Raw genomic sequence first — 19,084 nt, forward strand, 5'->3', positions numbered from 1 at the left:
AGAAAATGAATAGAAATTGGTATGGATACACTGTAAGCTAAGGAGGTGGGAAAAAGGGCCTGGTGAACACGGCCAAACGAAATGAAAGAAAATATGACAACAATACATTGAATTAGACACTTTTACTTGACCGAAGTTTTTCAACATTTATTTGCTTTCATTTACATACAATCACGCATATTTTTTCTATAATGTAATTACACAACATGAAATTTCTGTTTGGAAAGAACGTTTGAGAGGTTATATAATGAGCGAAAGTTTATTTTTCTCACATAACTCCCGTTGAAAATTTTTGAAGAACCAGAACCAGGATTGCAACAAAATTATGTCATAAATAAACGTAAAATCAAAGAATTTGTACAAGGAGAAATTTCCCAATACTAATATATGTTCGATATAACAAACACTCGCGAACCGATTGCGATGAGCGTAAACTAACCCACATGGTTTTCACAAAACTTACATAACATTTTTTTTTTATAGTCATATAAGAATTTTGAATCGAATTCATACAGCTCGCACTATTTCTCCGAAATTTTATCATTCAGATCGCTGTTGCTATTAATTTGCTCATGCCATCAAAAACTGACAGATGGCGATGTACTATATATCACGTCAAAGTCACTATATGTCTGGTTTTCGTAATACTGTATGACACCACATACCACTATTTTTAATAAAATAAATACATATTTAACACTTTATTAGATGAAAAATATTTTTTTGTCACCCCGCACTTCGTAATGTCGAAAATCCGTTTGTTATAACATCAATAACTGACGGCTGACTGATGGTCTTGTATATATATTCATAAACTGTATTCCGCTGGAACGGTACAGCAAGTGTCCTGACCAATCACAACTCATTATTTCTGTAGCCGGGATCCCGGGACCCGAGCTTCCATAGAAATGGGTTATAGCTGGCATCAAGAGGCCTTTGATGGTGTTCTGTACAGACACAGTAAATCCATAGATGTGTTAGTAACTTTTGCATAATCTTGAGCCCGTGCAAAGTTTTTTCTCAGCAATTACACCACCGATCGTATTGATTTTGGACGCAATCGAAAGAGAATTTCTTAATTAGCTGAAAGTTCAATTTTCAAAGTCGTACATAACTCATAGGCTTCGCAATTAAAGAAAATCACATGCCAATTTTACCCCCACCACCGCGAATCGTTTTATTCAGAGAAAGTATAGTCTCGGCGAGAGCCTCGGGCCAGCAGACGACAGGGCTGTCAATGTACTTGTCCCGAGACTCTACCGAGTCTCTTGATTTGCATATCTTGGAATTTTCTCAGAGATTATCATCCATTATGCAATAGATCGTATGTGGTCATTGGATTACGTGCCACCTGTGATTTGTTCCGTATATCAGGACCCGCAATGAATCAAATTCAAACTCTACGGGTGAACAGAAACTAACATAATAGGAGTTAAGAAATACTAATTAGAATCTCGGGATAAGTACATTGACAACTCTGTTATTTGGTGGCTCCGAGCTCGTCAAGACTGTACCTTCTTTGAATAAAATAATTTTCTTCACAGTCGGTCGAAAGTACGTACTTTCGGCACCGATTTCAGTGCCGAAAGTATAACATTTCTGCACTGTCAAAACTGCATGCGCTTTATTTGACTCAGCGGGAGCAAAGACCTTTTTCTGCATTCCGAAAGGGTTGACGTAATTATTTTTTTGACTTTTGAGGTTTGACGTTTGAATCGATATTGCCTACGTGTTTTTTGAAAGGTTGTGTCTAGTCATCTGCAAACCGTATGAATAAGGTTATGTTATTCATTCGGAAAAATGTTAGGGAAATGTCATATCCCATAGGAAAAAAAGGTTGGGACAAGTACACCGATAGTCTCTCGTATGCTGATAACTCCACCCATAAAAGAACTTGAAAAAAAATTTTTTTTAATTGTCGAAAAAATAATTTTATAAAAAAAAATACAGAACAATTCGAAAAAAATTTCACAAATCTTGAAAAAACATTATCTTAAAAAAAACTAATCTGTATTTATTTTTTAAATTGTCAAAAGAATCAAATAACAAGTAAAAAATAAAAACCGAAAAATCGCGCTTGAAATCATTTTGGAAACCGATGCCTCATTCTTCTTATTTGATTCGAACAGCTAAATCAATTGAAAAAAATTCCATCTAATTTACGTGCAGCATTAAAATTTATTATATCAATTCGAGGCCAAGTATTTTCTAATGAATTGAAAAAAGTTACCACTTGAGTTACGTGCAGCACTAAAATTTATGATATCAATCGAAGGACAAGTAATTTATGAGTAACTCCAAATTTCAACATTATGGAATTGTTCTAAGAAGCTTTTAAATCCAAAAAAATCACATTCAAGCTAGTCATTTCTTACCCTATAGTAGCAGAGACTTATAAGAAAATCGATTCTTTTCAGACTTTCAGGAGCTTCTGATATTATTCACAATATTCGACGTCGATTGGATCGATACAAATTATGTTTAAATATGAGTTAAAAGTACTTGTCGGGCCCACCACATTCCATTAAAATTGTTTATTCAAATAAAAATCAGGGCTTTTCTAGAAATGATGGAGCACAAATATTCATGCAGAGAGAATTTAGAGAGTTATCTTCAAGTAATTTTCCCTTAATTGCACTAATTTAATAAGATCGGAAACGAATTGTCCCGTAATATACAAGGGATGTTATTGTGCATGGATAAATAAAAAACATTTTGCACATTAAATATGTTCAAGCTTCCGAAATAACTCCCCAGTTTGTATTGCAATGACGCCAATTTTTACTTCTCACTTCTTCCAGCGAACGAATTTAATTCGGCATAACTAACCTATATTATTAATAAGAACATTAAACTAATAATAAATTGCATTTCAATAAATTTTTAACCGGATGCTGCCGGACAATTTCGTTTTTTTATGATTCATTTTTATTTGAATGAATAGTGATGGGCCGGACAAGTACTTTTAACTCATATTTAAACATAATTTGTAACGATCCAATCGACGTCGAATATTGTGAATAATATCAGAAGCTCCTGAAAGTCTGAAAAGAATCGAATTTCTTATAAGTCTCTGCCACCATAGAGTAAGAAATGACCAGCTTGCATGTGATTTTTTTGGATTTAAAAGCTTCTTAGAAAAATTCCGTAATGTTCAAATTGGGAGTTACTCATAAATTACTTGTCCTTCGATTGATTTCATAAATTTTAGTGCTACACGTAACTCAAATGGTAACTTTTTTCAATTTATTAGAAAATACTTGGCCTCGAATTGATATAATAAATTTTAATGCTGAACGTAAATTAGATGGAATTTTTTTTAGCCCTTCGAATCAAATAATAAGAATGAGGCATCGGTTTCCAAAATGATTTCAAGCGCGATTTTTCGGTTTTTTATTTTTTACTTGTTATTTGATTCTTTTGACAATTTAAAAAATAGATACAGATAATGTTTTTTCAAGATTTGTGAAATTTTTTTCGAATTGTTCTGCTTTTTTTTTATAAAATAATTTTTTTGACAATTTGATAAAAAAATTTTTTTTAAAGTTTTTTTTTATGGATGGAATTATCAGCAAACGAGGGACCATCGATGTGCTTGTCCCAACCTTTTTTTCCTAGGGGAAGTTTATGGTTTGATATCACGTCTTTTTTCTCAAAAGTATCTTATTTATGTTCAGTTGACTATAAGATTTTAGTTTAAATTTCTATGAATTACTCATGATTGTCGGCTTATAACGTTGGTTTCCACGAAAAAAGACCTATTTTTCGTAAAAATTAAACTGGAAATATTTCGTCACAGGTCTATCCTTGGACTTTGGCGATTTTTTTCCTTGTACTCTAATATGCTTTGTCAATTAGGAACCAAAGAGCACGGTGGAAAGCGCGTTGGAGGCCGAGATATGATTTTCGGCTTATAACATTAGAAAAAAGAAAGGAAAAGAGGAAAGTTAGATCAAATTCAAGTCACAACAAATCCAACAGAATTGGCCATTTTTAAATGTCGTTTTTGCATTCTGAATCTAGACATTTTCGTGTCATCCAAAACGTGCCCCCGATGAAATATATTTCCAAAGTTTGCAAGTGGTCGCTGAGATCCATTTATCTACAGTTTGATAGTTGCAGAAAAAAGGTACCCGGAAACATTTATTATGTTAGAACTCAAAGAAGCAAAAAAAACTGAGCGTACTTAATTGAGCAGACCAACGGAATTCAAAGAAGTTTAAGGTACCTGCATTGGTTTTCAAAAAAAAAATTCAGGAGAATTTAGAAATGAATTTAGAAATTTAAAAACTCAGAATAGTATAGAAAAAGAAAAATTTAGGAATTTAGAAAAGCTGAAGACGTTCGTGATGAATTTTTAAAATTACATGTTACGGTTGGAGTAACAAATTTAAATGATTGGCACACATGCTGCGACACAAAAATATCACAGTTCGAAGGTATTCGCTCCGTACCGCAGTAATACAAACTTCAATGCTTTTTGAAAAGAAACACTTTAAAACTTGCTGAACAAAGTTCCATTACATATTACCATAATCAAAGATAGGGGGTGATACTTAGCACATATACTTATCCACAGAAATTTCCAAGTTCGCAGGTATCTGCTGCGATTCAATGAATCTGCGCAATGAGTTTGGAAGACAGCAATTTCAAATCCATCCATAAATGAGCTACTGAAGACTTTTGTAATGAATTTTTCACTTCATATTTATGTTACGGTGAGAGTCAAAGAGTAAAATGAATGGCACAGTATATAAATTTTATAGTTTGCAGATTTTTGCTGTATTTCAATGATCCAAATTTATAGTATTATAGTGAAAAGTTGATAGAAGTCATGATGTTACATTAAAATGACATAGCGCACATAACATTCAGAAATTCTGTAGGTTCCCATGATGTTGGCAGGCATTATACTTAATCGCATCCAATACTGAGCAACTGTAGACCTATGGTAATGAATGTTTTCACCAATAATTTCACATTTGCAGTTTGCAGAATAGGAATACTCAACATACACGTTATTTCATAAGTATTGTTGTCAAAATTTGGGTTTGCCTACCGCATTCCGAAGATTTAACTTTTCATATTATCAGCAAAAAAAGCATCCAAAGACTTTTTGGAACAAGTTTCAAAATTTATTACTCGACAGGCCAGGTGGAAAAAGTATAACTACACTTATATCAACACCAGAAACTGTTTTGAGAATCTGATATACAAAATGTGCGAATAATGATCATAGTCGGAAACCACTTGAATCAGGTTACCACAATCAGCATGAAGAAATGGTAGACAATTGAAGGACACATATTAGGCAACCAATTAATAATATGTATCGATCCGCTGCAAACCGATGGAGTCAAAACAAGGATCGGAAAGAGCAGAGCTAGACTCAATAGGAAGCAAAATATGGGAATATTCAAAAATAATGATGACACAAAAAATAAATTAGAAAACATTTATTCGATTGGAGTTTAGTATTAAAGCTATGAGAGTTCTGGACCGGTGATCTCAAGGGGGTGCGGGGACGGGGGAGTGCGGTTGCGGGGCAGGGTCAGTTGCGGGAGGGGGAACCGTTGCGGTGTGTGGAGGGGATGGCCAGAGAGATGGAAGAGGGTTGTTCTGGGAAGGGGATTTTAGTAAAGATTTTTAATGATATGAAATCGATATAATTCTATTTATTCTTAAAACTAGTTACACTCTTTTAATAATGTAAATAAAAAAAACGAAAAAAATATTTTAAATAAAAATAATATTGTCCTAGGTTAATATAAATTTTACATGTAAATTAGAAATTATAATTTTTCTTATTATCATAATAGCTGATGATCTGCAACAAAAAAAAACCCAAAAATTCTTAATTTTCAATTTCATCAGTCTATAAAATTTATATATAAGAATGACTCACCATCAAAATTCGGATCCATTGGACATATATCCATCGGACTCCTCATCACTTGGTTCCGATGCCGCCATTAATCCCCACTGAACTCTCCAATTGATCTCGTCCGGTGCTAATACTTCCTGGAAGTCTTCCTCTTCTTCTCCCGCATCTTCATGACTCCATCTTTCTTCATCACTCAAACTTGATCGACTGGAGGTTTCGTCTACTCCTCGTGCATGGATAAATTCGTGCGAAAAATTTCTGAATTTCGCCTCGTGTTGTTCGGCACTACAATAGACGAGGCCCGTCGTTTGAAACTCAAATGTACTTTTTTTCTCGGACTTGCGGGCTGCTCCCAGAGCTCGCATAAGTTCCGTATATTTTAAAGTTTCATTTGAGTTTTCAATTTGTAAATGGAGATTTCCCCATATCGCCTCCGAACATGGCCCTTGTTCTGTAATTTCCAAGGTCCATTTTTCGTTCCGGGCGAATTCGACAACAATTTTCGAATGTTTCGAGCTATATCGCCTCCTTTTAGGCTCTAACCCTTTAATTCCACATATAATAACTTGATATGGAGCTTCAAAGGTCCACCTTGGAGGCGTGTATAGCGATTCCTGGCTCGTTGTATATTGTAATCCATAATCTCCCATATACACGGTTACCTCAGTGCCATATTTTTCGGTAATCGTTCCTCGAAAGAATGCGGGTGCGTCTCCGTTGTCTTCTTCCAAATATAGCACAGGTTTTCCCGGGTACAACTCTTCCTCCATGAGCATATGCACTTCAGGATGGTCTTTCTTGATTGCATTTATTGTAAACAATAATCGCTCAGTAAATTGATCTTCTCGAGGAATATACAGGCACAATTGTTCTGGGTTTATTACACTCGCGATTTTCACATCTTTATACGTTCCAATAAGATCACTAGTGTTATAGTTTTGGAAATACATTTTTTTTGTGGTTTTTCGCGAGAAAATAAAATCAAGAGTAACGAGACTTGTAAGTCTTCGACGGTTTTTGAAGGACTAGATTTTTCTTCTGGGAAAAATTGTCCTCAAGTCTTTGCAGAAAGAAAAAAAAGAGGGATTTCGCATACCCTTGATACTTCTTCAACTAATGGCAATCCCCTCCAACGACTTTAACCCAAAATTTGAGGATATATATATTTTTTTACTACAGCGAAAATCTGTACCTGCAATGACCTGCGGAGACGTGACGAGGAACGGAAAGGAACGAAAATTTTTTTTGACCGTTACAAATACCATATGAGATCATGCATGACCTTTTTAAGTCTTACGGCAAAAAACAGGACTGATTTTTTTCATGACGTAGTTTAGAAGGTTAGGGAAATGTGAGCTGATTTATGACTTCCCAAACTCTAAGTTTTTTTTCTCCAGAACAGGAGCCCAGCCACATTTTTTTTTCTTCATGCTATAATCGACAGGATCGGGAAAAATGCACGCACGTGCCCATGATTGACTTATAGTTTCCGTAAAAAGATATCTTCAAGATGTTCTCCCTCAAAAATGCTCGCCCACCCAACATTTTTTCCCCGACTGAAGTTAATCTAGAGCAGTAATATGAATATGTAAAGGAGAGACGGTGATAGATTTTCACAACCACTACATTTTCAATTCTCACATACACCCCCCTCTACCAGAAAAAAGTTAACATTTGGGGAAAAAAGTTTGGAGGGATGATGTAAATTTTGTCGAGATGATTTCAAAAATCGAGACATTCGGGATCGAGTTTTCTTCGAGTCCACATCGAAGTTTAGTTTCATATTCTCCTCATCATCATGGCAAACGTTAATGATGTTGATGATGTGGAAAAGTTTTTAAGTGTTCGTGCGGCTTCGTTACAATCGATAGAAGAATATATTGCGTGGGAAGAACAGTGTGATGCGTTTATCGCATCGTTGAGTGGGGAAAATTCGTCAAAACGTGCCCAATTGAATATAGCAGCACATCGTTTATTAATTGCGCGAATTATACGTCTAGAAACTTTGAAATCAACAACCCGTTCCAAGTTTATTCACACGGGTGATGGGTTAAATGATCGAAACTTGTTGTGGTGTGAAGTCGACACAGCGTTTGGAAATCGTGTGCTAACCGGTGCTGTGATTAATAAAAATTACATCGATCCACGAAAATTTCTACAAGACTCATACGACTTGGTGGCATTACAAGTGGTGAACAATATCTCCAAACATAACAGCATAAAAGTTAATACCGAATTTAATGGCGAGTTCACTGTGAACGGCAGGTATGCAAATAAAAGTATAATTACAAAGATGGTTGAACTGCTCGAAACATGTGATATAAGTGATTGGTATCAAAATCATGTTGTTGAGCCAACGCTAAAATCCCTCGCCGAATTTCAAGAAAGTGATAGTGGTTGGATATTAAGTTCAATTTTAAATTTCATTTTGAACATTAATAAGTATAATGCTATGCGCGCGGGTTGTCATATAACTCTATCAAAACACATTAGATCGAAAAAAGCAGTGATCAATGTGAAATCCAATGATAACGCGTGTTTCGGCTCGGCGATCGTTGCGGCCCTCCATCCCGCCGCCAATCATAGTGATCGCCCATCGTCGTATCCACATTATTCTACAATCTTGAATCTTGAAGGTATCAACTTCCCCATGACTCTGGATCAAATAAAAAAAATTGAGAACCTCAACAGCATCTCAATAAATATATATAGTGCACCGAATGATGTTGTTCAACCTATTCGCTTGAGCAAACAGAAAAAAGAGAGACACATCAATTTGCTGTACATAGAAGATGCGATGGAAATAAATGTGGAACACTTCGCGTGGATTAAAAATCTATCCCATCTAGTGAGCAAGCAACTGAATACTCGCAATGGTCGAAAATACATCTGTGATCGGTAAGTGGTATCAGCATATCACAATATATTGTAACGGTACGATGGTGACAGAACACCCCGTTACGCGTGAATTCGAGCTTCTTATAAATAAAAGGAGCAGGTATGAAAGAAAAGCAAGCGTCAACTCAAAGTAATGTCAAAATAAACAAAAAAACTTTTATTCAAATTTCGTTTGTTGTTTTTGGTGTTTTGTTTAGGTACAAAATCTCAGCACCTTTCCTTTTTAAATCTTTCCAAATTAATAGTTCGTAAATAGGTCTGCCTCGTATAATAATTGAACAAAATGAAAGAATTGATTTCTAACTTTGCAAAGACTTTTAGTTCAAATGTCGCAAAATAATTTGATCGCAATAATGTTTTTTTTATTCATTCGCAAAAAGGTTCGCCATAAATTCAATTCGGTCCTCATCGATCGCTCTAGATAATTAATGTCTCGCCAATAGATTCTAAATGATTTCTAAAATAATTTTTAGATTCGCAAAATAATTTTCTAATAATTTCTTTTACCGCAAATAATTCTAAGTCTGCAAACTATCAGATGTCTCGCAATATAACTTGGTCAGTGTTTCGAAAATGAATTTCATAGTAACTTGAACAATAATTTATGTTTCGCAAATTAAATTTAGTGTTTCGCAAAATGATTTGGTGTTTCGCAAATACAATTTAGTGTTTCGCAAATAAAATTTAATGTTTCGCAAAATGATTTAGTATTTCGCAAATACAATTTAGTGTTTCCCAAAATGTTTTCGTGTTTCGAAAATAAAATTTAGTGTTTCGCAAAATGATTTAGTGTGTCGCAAATACAATTTAGTGTTTCCCAAATGACTTAGTGTTTCGAAAATAAAATTTAGTGTTTCGCAAAATGATTTGATAGTTCTGATTGATTCGCAAAATAATTTGGATTCGTAAAAAAAATAATTGTTCAACAACTTTTAAATGGACTCTACTTGAGCTCAGGAAGCCAAAAAAAGGATTTACTCACGGATTAGAACCCACCCAGGAATCTTCAGACAGAACGAAATCGAACTGTCCCCGCCCTCCTGGCATAAGTGAGAGGAATCCACCAAGAATCTTTTGATCGAACGAAGCCGAACGATCACCTCCCTCTTGGCAGACAAGGAATAGGTAATCTAGCCAGAAATCTTCAGACGGAACGAATCGAACCATCCCCGCCCTCCTGACTAGATCGGTGCCCCACACTGACAATCCTGAACCCAAACGAAATCGAATGGGGCCCACCCTGTCAGCATGAGTCGGTGGTATATGATAAAGGTTGCTTCCTGAGCAATGTTTCTTTTTCTTTCAATGCGTAAAGCGGGCTCTGGTTTCCTAGGCCAGAGTCGGCTAGTTTGCGTAATGCGGATCCGAGATGCGAATCTCGAGATCGGCTAGTGAAAGCGGGTCTAGCGTGATGAGGACTAGACTGGCTACTCAGACCAGTTTCCATTGCCTTCTTATACTCGCGCGAAACAACGACAAACCATCATAATAATTTTGTCGCATTGCGACAATTACGCCCATTCACCAATCAAGTTAATCTCAAACCTTCTCAAATTACCCGATTGGTTAAGTTTTGTGTCGTATGTCCTTTGTTATTGGTTGATTGGCTCGGACCAATGCCTTTTTTCGGAGTTCCAGCGATGCGCAAACGCGACACTTCGTTGGGCCAATTGTTAATGGATGATTTCTTAATTCGTTGTTCTTGAAATTCTCGCATTGGTCGGATCTTTTGATTGGCGAATGTGCACTTGTTCTCTGAAGCGCGCGAAATACATTTGAATTTGAATTTACACGAGTTGTTTGATATTATAAAATTTCTTCAATTTGCAAGTGATTTTATTGTGAGATTTCCACCTTCCTAATTTTCCCTAATTCTTCCGTAAGTTTCAAATATTTTCATGTTAGACGATTGAATTTATTTAAGCGAATTTTAAAGAGATAGCTATTCTGCGCGATCGCTACGAGGTGGGTCGATACGCGAGCCCAGCCGCTGGCGCCTTGATCGATTAGTTGTCGTACCGCGCTCTACTGCGTCGGTACGGCCGATAACCATTTTGTTGACAGGTATGGATCGTCTCAATATATATATATATGAAATGCGTATAAGATATGTTAAAATGTTTGTTTTTCTTCATAGATGCCTTCACTATTTTATATCTCATGAGAAGCTCCAAACACATGAGGTGGATTGTGGTGAAATGAATGATTGCGCAATTCTACTGCCGAGCGAACGTGACAAATGGTTAGAATTCAAGAATGTGAATCGGAAGGAGCTTCTACCGTTTATCGTGTATGCTGACCTTGAATGCATTTTGAAAAAAACCACGGCTGAAGATATGGATCGCAATAAATATCAGCATCACCATGTCTTCAGCGTGGGATACTATGTTAATTGCGCATATGAAAAATCATTGTCGGGATACTATGCATATCGGAGCGAGGACTGCGTTCAATGGTTCGTACGTCAACTAGAACAATTGGCGAAACAGGTAGCAACCATTTTATACACCGTCATTCCGATGAAAGAATTGACTCCGCAAGAGTGGAGAAAATTTCGAGAAAATAAGGAATGTCATATCTGCGAGAAACCGTTCGTAGAGGGTGATATCCGAGTACGCGATCATTGTCATTTAACAGGCAAATTCAGAGGTCCAGCCCACCAGGACTGTAATTTGAACTATCAGGAGTCTTTTTTCATTCCTATAGTTTTCCATAATTTGTCGGGCTATGATGCTCATTTTATTATAAAAGAAGTAGCTACGGCGTTCGAGGGGAAAATCGATTTACTACCCATAACAAAAGAAAAGTATATTTCTTTTTCGAAAACCGTTATAACTTCGAATGATTATAGAAGAAATATTAAGTTGCGTTTCATTGATTCATATAGATTTCTGAACACAAGTCTTGATAAATTAGCATCTTTCTTGACTCCTGATCAACTCACCGTTTTAAAATCTGAATTCCGAGACACCGATAATTTCAGTCTGTTAACGCGAAAAGGTGTATTCCCATACGAGTACATCGATAGCTTTGACAGACTGGAAAAAACGGCACTTCCACCGCGAGCATCATTCTATAGTTCTTTAACCGATTCAACGGTAACGGAAAATGAGTATGCTCATGCTTTGACCGTTTGGGAGCGGTTTTCCACTCAAACGGTCGGAGAATACAGTGATTTGTATTTGAAAACCGACGTTTTATTGCTAGCTGACATTTTTGAAAATTTTCGCAACACTTGCTTAAAAAGTTACGGTCTTGATCCGGCATATTATTATACCCTTCCTGGATATACCTGGGATGCAATGATGCGTTACAAAAAGATCAGATTTGAAATGCTCACAGATATTGACATGATCTTATTTGTAGAAAGAGGCATTCGTGGTGGTCTCAGCCAATGCAGTGGTAGATATGCCCGTGCTAATAATAAATATATGCTATCTTATGATCCGTCTGAACCGTCAACATATTTAATGTATTACGATGTCAATAATTTATATGGATGGGTAATGGACCAAGCATTACCGCAAGAAGAGTTTGAATGGATTGAGAATGTTGAAAATTTTGATGTAGAATCATTTCCATTGAATGGTACACATGGTTATCTGCTTGAGGTGGATTTAGAATATTCAGAAAACCTACACGATATCCATAGTGATTTACCATTCTGTCCAAGCCACGAAAAGCCTCCCGGTAAAAAGCAGGAGAAGCTCATTGCTTCACTGCATGCGAAAAAGCGTTACATCATTCATTATCGTGCATTACAGCAATGCTTAAAACACGGTGTAAAACTCACGAAAATTCATAGGATTTTGAAATTTAAGCAATCATTCTGGCTTCAGAAATATATTGACTTGAATACCCAATTTCGAAAAAACGCGAAGAATGAGTTTGAGAAAAATCTCTTCAAATTAATGAACAATGCGGTTTTTGGGAAAACTATGGAGGATGTTCGAAGTCATGTACAAGTGAAACTTTTGACGGAATGGGCAGGAAGATATGGTGCTGAAGTCATGATTGCGAAACCCAATTTTCATAGCCGTAGCATTTTTGCTGAAAACTTGATTGCTGTAGAGCTGCGGAACTTGCAGGTACGGTTTAATAAGCCAGTATATGTTGGAATGGCAATTGGAATGAATTCATGTCCCCGTTATATCAGAACAAATGTAAAATCTTGTACACTGACACCGATAGTTTAATCTATCATATTGAGTGTGACGATGTATATAATGATATGAGGAATAATCTTAGTAAATACGATACAAGTGACTACCCCATCGACAATAAATATAATATACCACTAATTAATAAAAAAGTACCTGGTCTCATGAAAGATGAGAACAACGGGGCTATTATGACTGAATTCGTCGGACTTAGGTCAAAAATGTATGCAACACGAGTTGTAGGTATGAATGATGTAAAAAAAGCAAAGGGTGTTAATAGTAATGTTGTAGCGCGAACTATCACTTTTGACGATTATACTGAATGTTTAAATGAAGAAATTGAGATGAAGCGCACTCAATCATCAATTAGGTTTACTTTACACAATGTATATACTATTAAGGAGACAAAAATAGCTCTAAGTCCGCACGACGATAAGCGATACACTATTCCTAGCACAGTGAATACATTGCCATGGGGTCACCGTGACATTCCGTAATGTCTTTGAAAGCGATGTAAATAAGTATGAGTGAGTAAATAAGCAGCTTTTGCTCGTAGAAGCCACCGGCGATGGGCTCATCTTGATGATCTTTTATATTATAAGTAACTGGATTAGTTTTTCTAACTCGATATATTGTAAATATTTCCGTTGTCCAGTTTGGTGTATAACCTTTTTCGAATACATTCTTAAATTTACTTATGCGCACTTTATCGCCGATTTTAAATTTTGCTTGGTTTCCAACTTCAGATCTATTGTATACGTTACGCAACAGTCGTTTTTCATTCGTAGTATTCACATCTTTCGGTTTCATTTTTATCGTACGATGTAATATATCATTATATTTTTAACTCCCGACTGCCCGCAGGGCAAAAAGACGGGAGTTATGCGTTTCACTGCGATCAGCTGATAGGGGGGATTTCTTTGAGGCAACTTTTCTCTGGAACGGTCACACTTGTCTTGACCAATTTTTGCTCGTATTTTCTACATGTGACGGACTGTGTTCTTAGACATAGTTTGTTAAAATCTATGGTGAACTCGCTTAGAAAACTAATATTTACGTTCAAACTTATTTTTCCATATCGAATCAACCGTAGTGCTCGATTATCAACAACTTCACACAGTTGTACGCTGCTACTTTCACTTTGAGCTGTTGTTTTCACGGTAGGGTCCCAACTCGATAGTGGCGGCGTGGCGGCCAAGTGTGTGAACTCTACACTATATACAGATATATCCATGGATATATCATTCGCGATCGTACAACGGCGGGGAATATCTATATATAATTTATTGAGCCTGAAAGTTATAATAAAAAAGTTATAATAAAAAAAAAATGTAATGTCTAATCAAATCATTATTAAGTAAGAACTAGAGACATCTCCCGACGAAAAAAATTCCATTGTGTTTTTATGTATTTTTTTTTATTAGTAAAATATAATTTATTAGTAAAATATAAGGAAATACAAATTAATAATAAAAAAATACAACGAATCAGGCTTTTTTTTTCACATTTCAAGAGGATCATCACGTTTGTCGCTGAAAATCATAAAACCGAATGATGGTAATTTTGTCTTGAGTTTAATTAGTAAAAACATTGATAAAAAACTTTAAACGAAATGTTTCAATGTCACGTCCCGCGTGCGTTAGGGCACATCCGCGGGGCGTGACGACGCTCTTGAGACTTGGCAACAGAGCGACCTTGGCTCGACCTCTGTGCGTCGCCTCGTGCCGTCGCGAGTTGTGGGCCTCGGAATCCGCTGGCTCAGCATCGCCTGACCCGGGTTTCGAGGAGGAATATCCTTGGGTGCGACCGGGGTGCTGACGGCGCGGGAATATCACGCCACGACGATCGCTTTCGAGCAATCGTCGCCGTGGCTGATGTTCTCGGCCTTAGTTCCGTTTGATCTTCTCAGACACTCGGTCGTCCCCACGGATAACTCCGTAAGTTAGCCACTCGCGGCGGTTAAGTAAAACCTGAAATAAAGGTGAAACCGCACAGAGGTCGTCAGCCTAACTTTCGTTAATAACGCGTAGTGAGCAACGCACTGCCTCTTGCCTCACGGACGTTCTGTTGCCGAGTCTTGCAGACTCTTGTGTGCACCCCTCTATCAATCTTCTCTCACTTTTCATAATTTTTCGTTATTTCCCTTCGGTGTGTGTGTAAGCGTGTGAGACCACACACACGTTGAGACCAAAATATATTATAAAGATAATGGAATTTAATTTTTCGTCGGGAGACGTCTCTAATCAAATCATCAAGAAAGAATTAGAGACATCTCCCGACGAAAAATTAAATTCCATTATCTTTATAATATATTTTGGTTTTTTGTGAGATTACATTTTTTTTTATTATCACCTTTATTCCTTGTGCAATCATTCAACTTCAACAATTATAATAAAAATTTTATTTTGTATATAAATACTTACCTACCATCAATCAATAATATCCATAGGAATCGAATCTCGAGGGAGTAGTATTTAACAATTGAATGGTTTCTTATCTATCTTAATTATATTTCATCTATTCCATTTCAGTCTTTTTCAAGTTTACTGCTATTTTCCTAAGAAAAAGAGTTTAAAGATAAATTATGGTCTGAAAATGCATATCTGTTTTACAATGGTGTTTCTTTCTAACATTGATTTTTTTTCTCGACTTCATTTTATATTCAATACGCTATAAGATTTTTAAGTCGGGAGTTTTTTTAATGTTTTTTTAAAACATTTTTTTATAATTAATGTATCGAGAATATCGATCCATTTCCAGTTTCCGCGAAAACTAAATTGAATCCACATTTTATTCTTAAGTGTACGATTGAAGCGCTCACAAATTGATGCTTTCAAATTACTAAATGTGGAATACAAGTGTATATTATACTTCTTCATCAAAGCCTTAAAGTTCATATTATAAAATTCTTTTCCTCGATCGACGTGAAGATTTTTCGGTATGCGTCCTTTGCTGAGAATCGACTCCATTGCAGTGGTCACATCTTTTCCACTTTTGCTCTTCAAGGGTGCGGCCCAGGCGAATTTGGAGAATATATCGATGACGGTGAGAAGGAATTTATGGTTGGAGTTGTGTTGTGCATATGCCAACATATCTACAAGATCAGCTTGCCAAGTCTCATCCAGGCCACGTATATCCACATGTCGACGTGGATAATTCCGCCGAGCTGGCTTATGCAGTTCTTCAACCACCGCAAGCTTCTTTTCACTCATTTTTTTTTCTTCTCCCCCATGGTCCTCATCAATTGCTGAAGATAAGAGTCTGGAGGACTTTTCACTGACTTATCATTAGATGATCTCGTAAAAGCTTCATATCATCATGAAGTTCTGAGATTTCTCTCTTTATATTATCATTTTTTTCACGGAGATAGGCGAGCTCGGTTCTCACACGCTTTTCTGCAGCCGCCACATTCGATTCGCACTTTTGATTCGTTGTATGAGTCACACTATGAGTTATAGAATGAATGTGTTTACTGAATGCTTCGAGTGTTACAACATCTCGAGCATTTACTGGCTCGCCAACGTTGCTCAGTCGTTTTCGGTCCAAGTCGTAATGACCGTCTGATGTAATTTTGAATCCAGCACCTGGTTTACCCGGAGGACCTGCACCACGTCTACTCAACTTTCGACCAAACACATCGACGCTCATGTTGGGAATGTGGATGAAAGCAAGCAGTCACGCGTTAATAAATGATTTCAGCTTCACGCAACTCCTCGATAATCGATATAATTTCATTAGAATGTGATGAATTTCCAGCAGCTTGCGATGCGAGCAATAAGCGAAGACGATGCACTAGTTCATTCGGATCATCCCAATGAATATAGTCGACAGAGGTATGCTTTCGTGCTACCTTATACTTGGGCAGAGAACCACCCTTCTTATCGTTGCTACCGAGCATTTGGGATATATAATTTTTAAATTTACTATTTTTATCCTGACGTACTGCACCCGTGCATTTATAAAATTTTTTATGAGCATTCGTTGTGATGACAATTTTCTGATATTTCTCCAAGTCATTTGGTGTTACATATTTGAGTTCGGGCTCTTTTTTAAACAACAGTTCCACCAAGCCAATACTTTTGGGATACTTTTCATCTCCAACCACTATATGATCGAGTTCGAAATGAATTGGTGAATCACCAATCATTAATCTGTTTTGAGCGAGATTTCGTACTCCATTCACGCCATCTAATCTTGTTTTGTTATTACTACGCAGTAAGCCCAGATATTCACGTATCAAATTATCAACATCTCCAGATAATTCCAAATTATCATCGTCCTCATCATCATTATTATCTTCATGAATATCATTATCACTATTTTTAGTTAAGGGTACACCGACATTCTCATTAGTAATTGCATCATGCCAAATATCATCTTTGAAAGAAATATCTTGCTTCATGCTATTTTCTCCAAAATTTGGAGAAACTTCATCCTTCTCCTCCTCCTCCTCCTCCTCCTCTTCCTCCTTTTTAACAATTCGATGGTTCCGAGCGGCTCTATCTCATATCGCTCGGAAATTCAAGCAGTAGCGTAATTAAAAGGGTCCCATATTATACTAACGTAAGTCTCGCGCCCTGCGCGAAGTATCGTATCTCGGCAGACCCTGTTCATTCTATGGCATCTCCAGGTACGCGTAAGATCCATCGGATTTTCCGCAGCCCTACAACGGAGTATCGTAACTCGCCGACTGCGATATGCTCTATTTTATCTCAAATACACTGAAACTTGTCACCGTGTCTATGAGTCGCAAGTTTTCAGTAAAAACGGTTTGAAAATTTCACGTTCTCAAAAAAAATTGTCACTGAATATTGTGCGTTATACGCAATATTTAGTGAGAATGTATTATCATGACTTGCATTATGAATTCCATATAATTATTCAGAAAATCCTTACATATTGTAATAGGTACTCCTATTTTCAAGTTTCATCTTTAAAAGGAAGTTTGACTTTTTTTATTGAGGTTCAATTCGTCTTTTTCAATTCGATTGTATTTTGCTATAAGGTAGTATAATTATACATCACTATCGAAGAAAATCCTTATCTGAAAATCTAGGATGTGAAGGGCAACATGTCAGTTAATCACTGTAGATTTTTGCGTTCTGTGTTTAACGAGAAAATTTATTATCGTCAGCGTAGAAAGCAGCTATCACTGACGTATTAATAACAAAATTATTATATTAAACAATTCTTATTCAAAAATCTTATCAATATACGCCATGATAATATAGTATTTAAGTTTTCACTATTATTATTATCACTAGCGTGAATATTATGATTATGCCAGGTCGTATTATCGCACACCATTAGCTTTATTATATAGTTTTTAAACAAGGATGGTAATTGACAGTACCATAATATGCTCACATTATCACAGTGAAATAATACTTCAGAATCATTATTCAAGGAAAAGATCATTAAGTACTGTAAAGAAAATTTGAGGTGGTATGGATCTACATTTAAGATTCCGAAGAGGCTTTAACGCGTAATGCATTATAAAATGCATGTTTCGTAGAAGGAATCAGATTTTTCTCACAAAGAGATTTTAAATCGGCGAATTTCGCTTTGTCGATCGGCAGCAAACCACGGTACGCTTTTTTAAGAGAATACGAACTCACATTTACACAGGAACCTCGCGTACCTGACGTTACAACTAAGCGTTTGAACTCTTCACTGAAATGATGCTTGAACTGAACAATGTCATCACGATTTGAACACACATACAGTTCCCGGATTTTAGACAACCCTACTTTATTTCCATCCTCATCTTTTTCCCATTGGAAATGTTTCGCGAGATCTTTAAAATTGTAAATGTTATCTTGAACAACTTCAGTTACATTGTACTGTTTTGAACCCGTTTTTTTCGCCGTTTTTACGATGGCAATCCAATCTTCAGGACTATGAATAGTTACATTTTTACTCCTCTTTTCAATCAAAGCGTGCATTGAGTCTCCTTCATTTTGAGTGTGTCCAGTCTCCAGGAATCTGTAAGTGATTTCGATGTTGTAACGCACCGTTGCGAAATACATCATGGAAAAAACGAATTGGTTCTTGTTTTGACCAGCGCAGTTGTCTGAATAGAAGAAAAATTTTTTTACCCCTGTCTTAACTTTTTTTTGAATGAAATCAAGAAGAAAACTTG

The 19,084-nt window shown here is 36.4% G+C and overlaps 1 protein-coding gene across 3 annotated transcripts in view; it reads right to left on the bottom strand.

The window, feature by feature from the left end:
* Positions 1-19,084, bottom strand: part of inaD (inactivation no afterpotential D) — a 2,962,486-nt gene that overhangs the window by 2,309,796 nt on the left and 633,606 nt on the right. The window lies entirely within an intron of this gene.

Source organism: Venturia canescens, chromosome 9, assembly GCF_019457755.1.
Source record: "Venturia canescens isolate UGA chromosome 9, ASM1945775v1, whole genome shotgun sequence".
In the NCBI taxonomy this organism is placed as follows: domain Eukaryota; kingdom Metazoa; phylum Arthropoda; class Insecta; order Hymenoptera; family Ichneumonidae; genus Venturia; species Venturia canescens.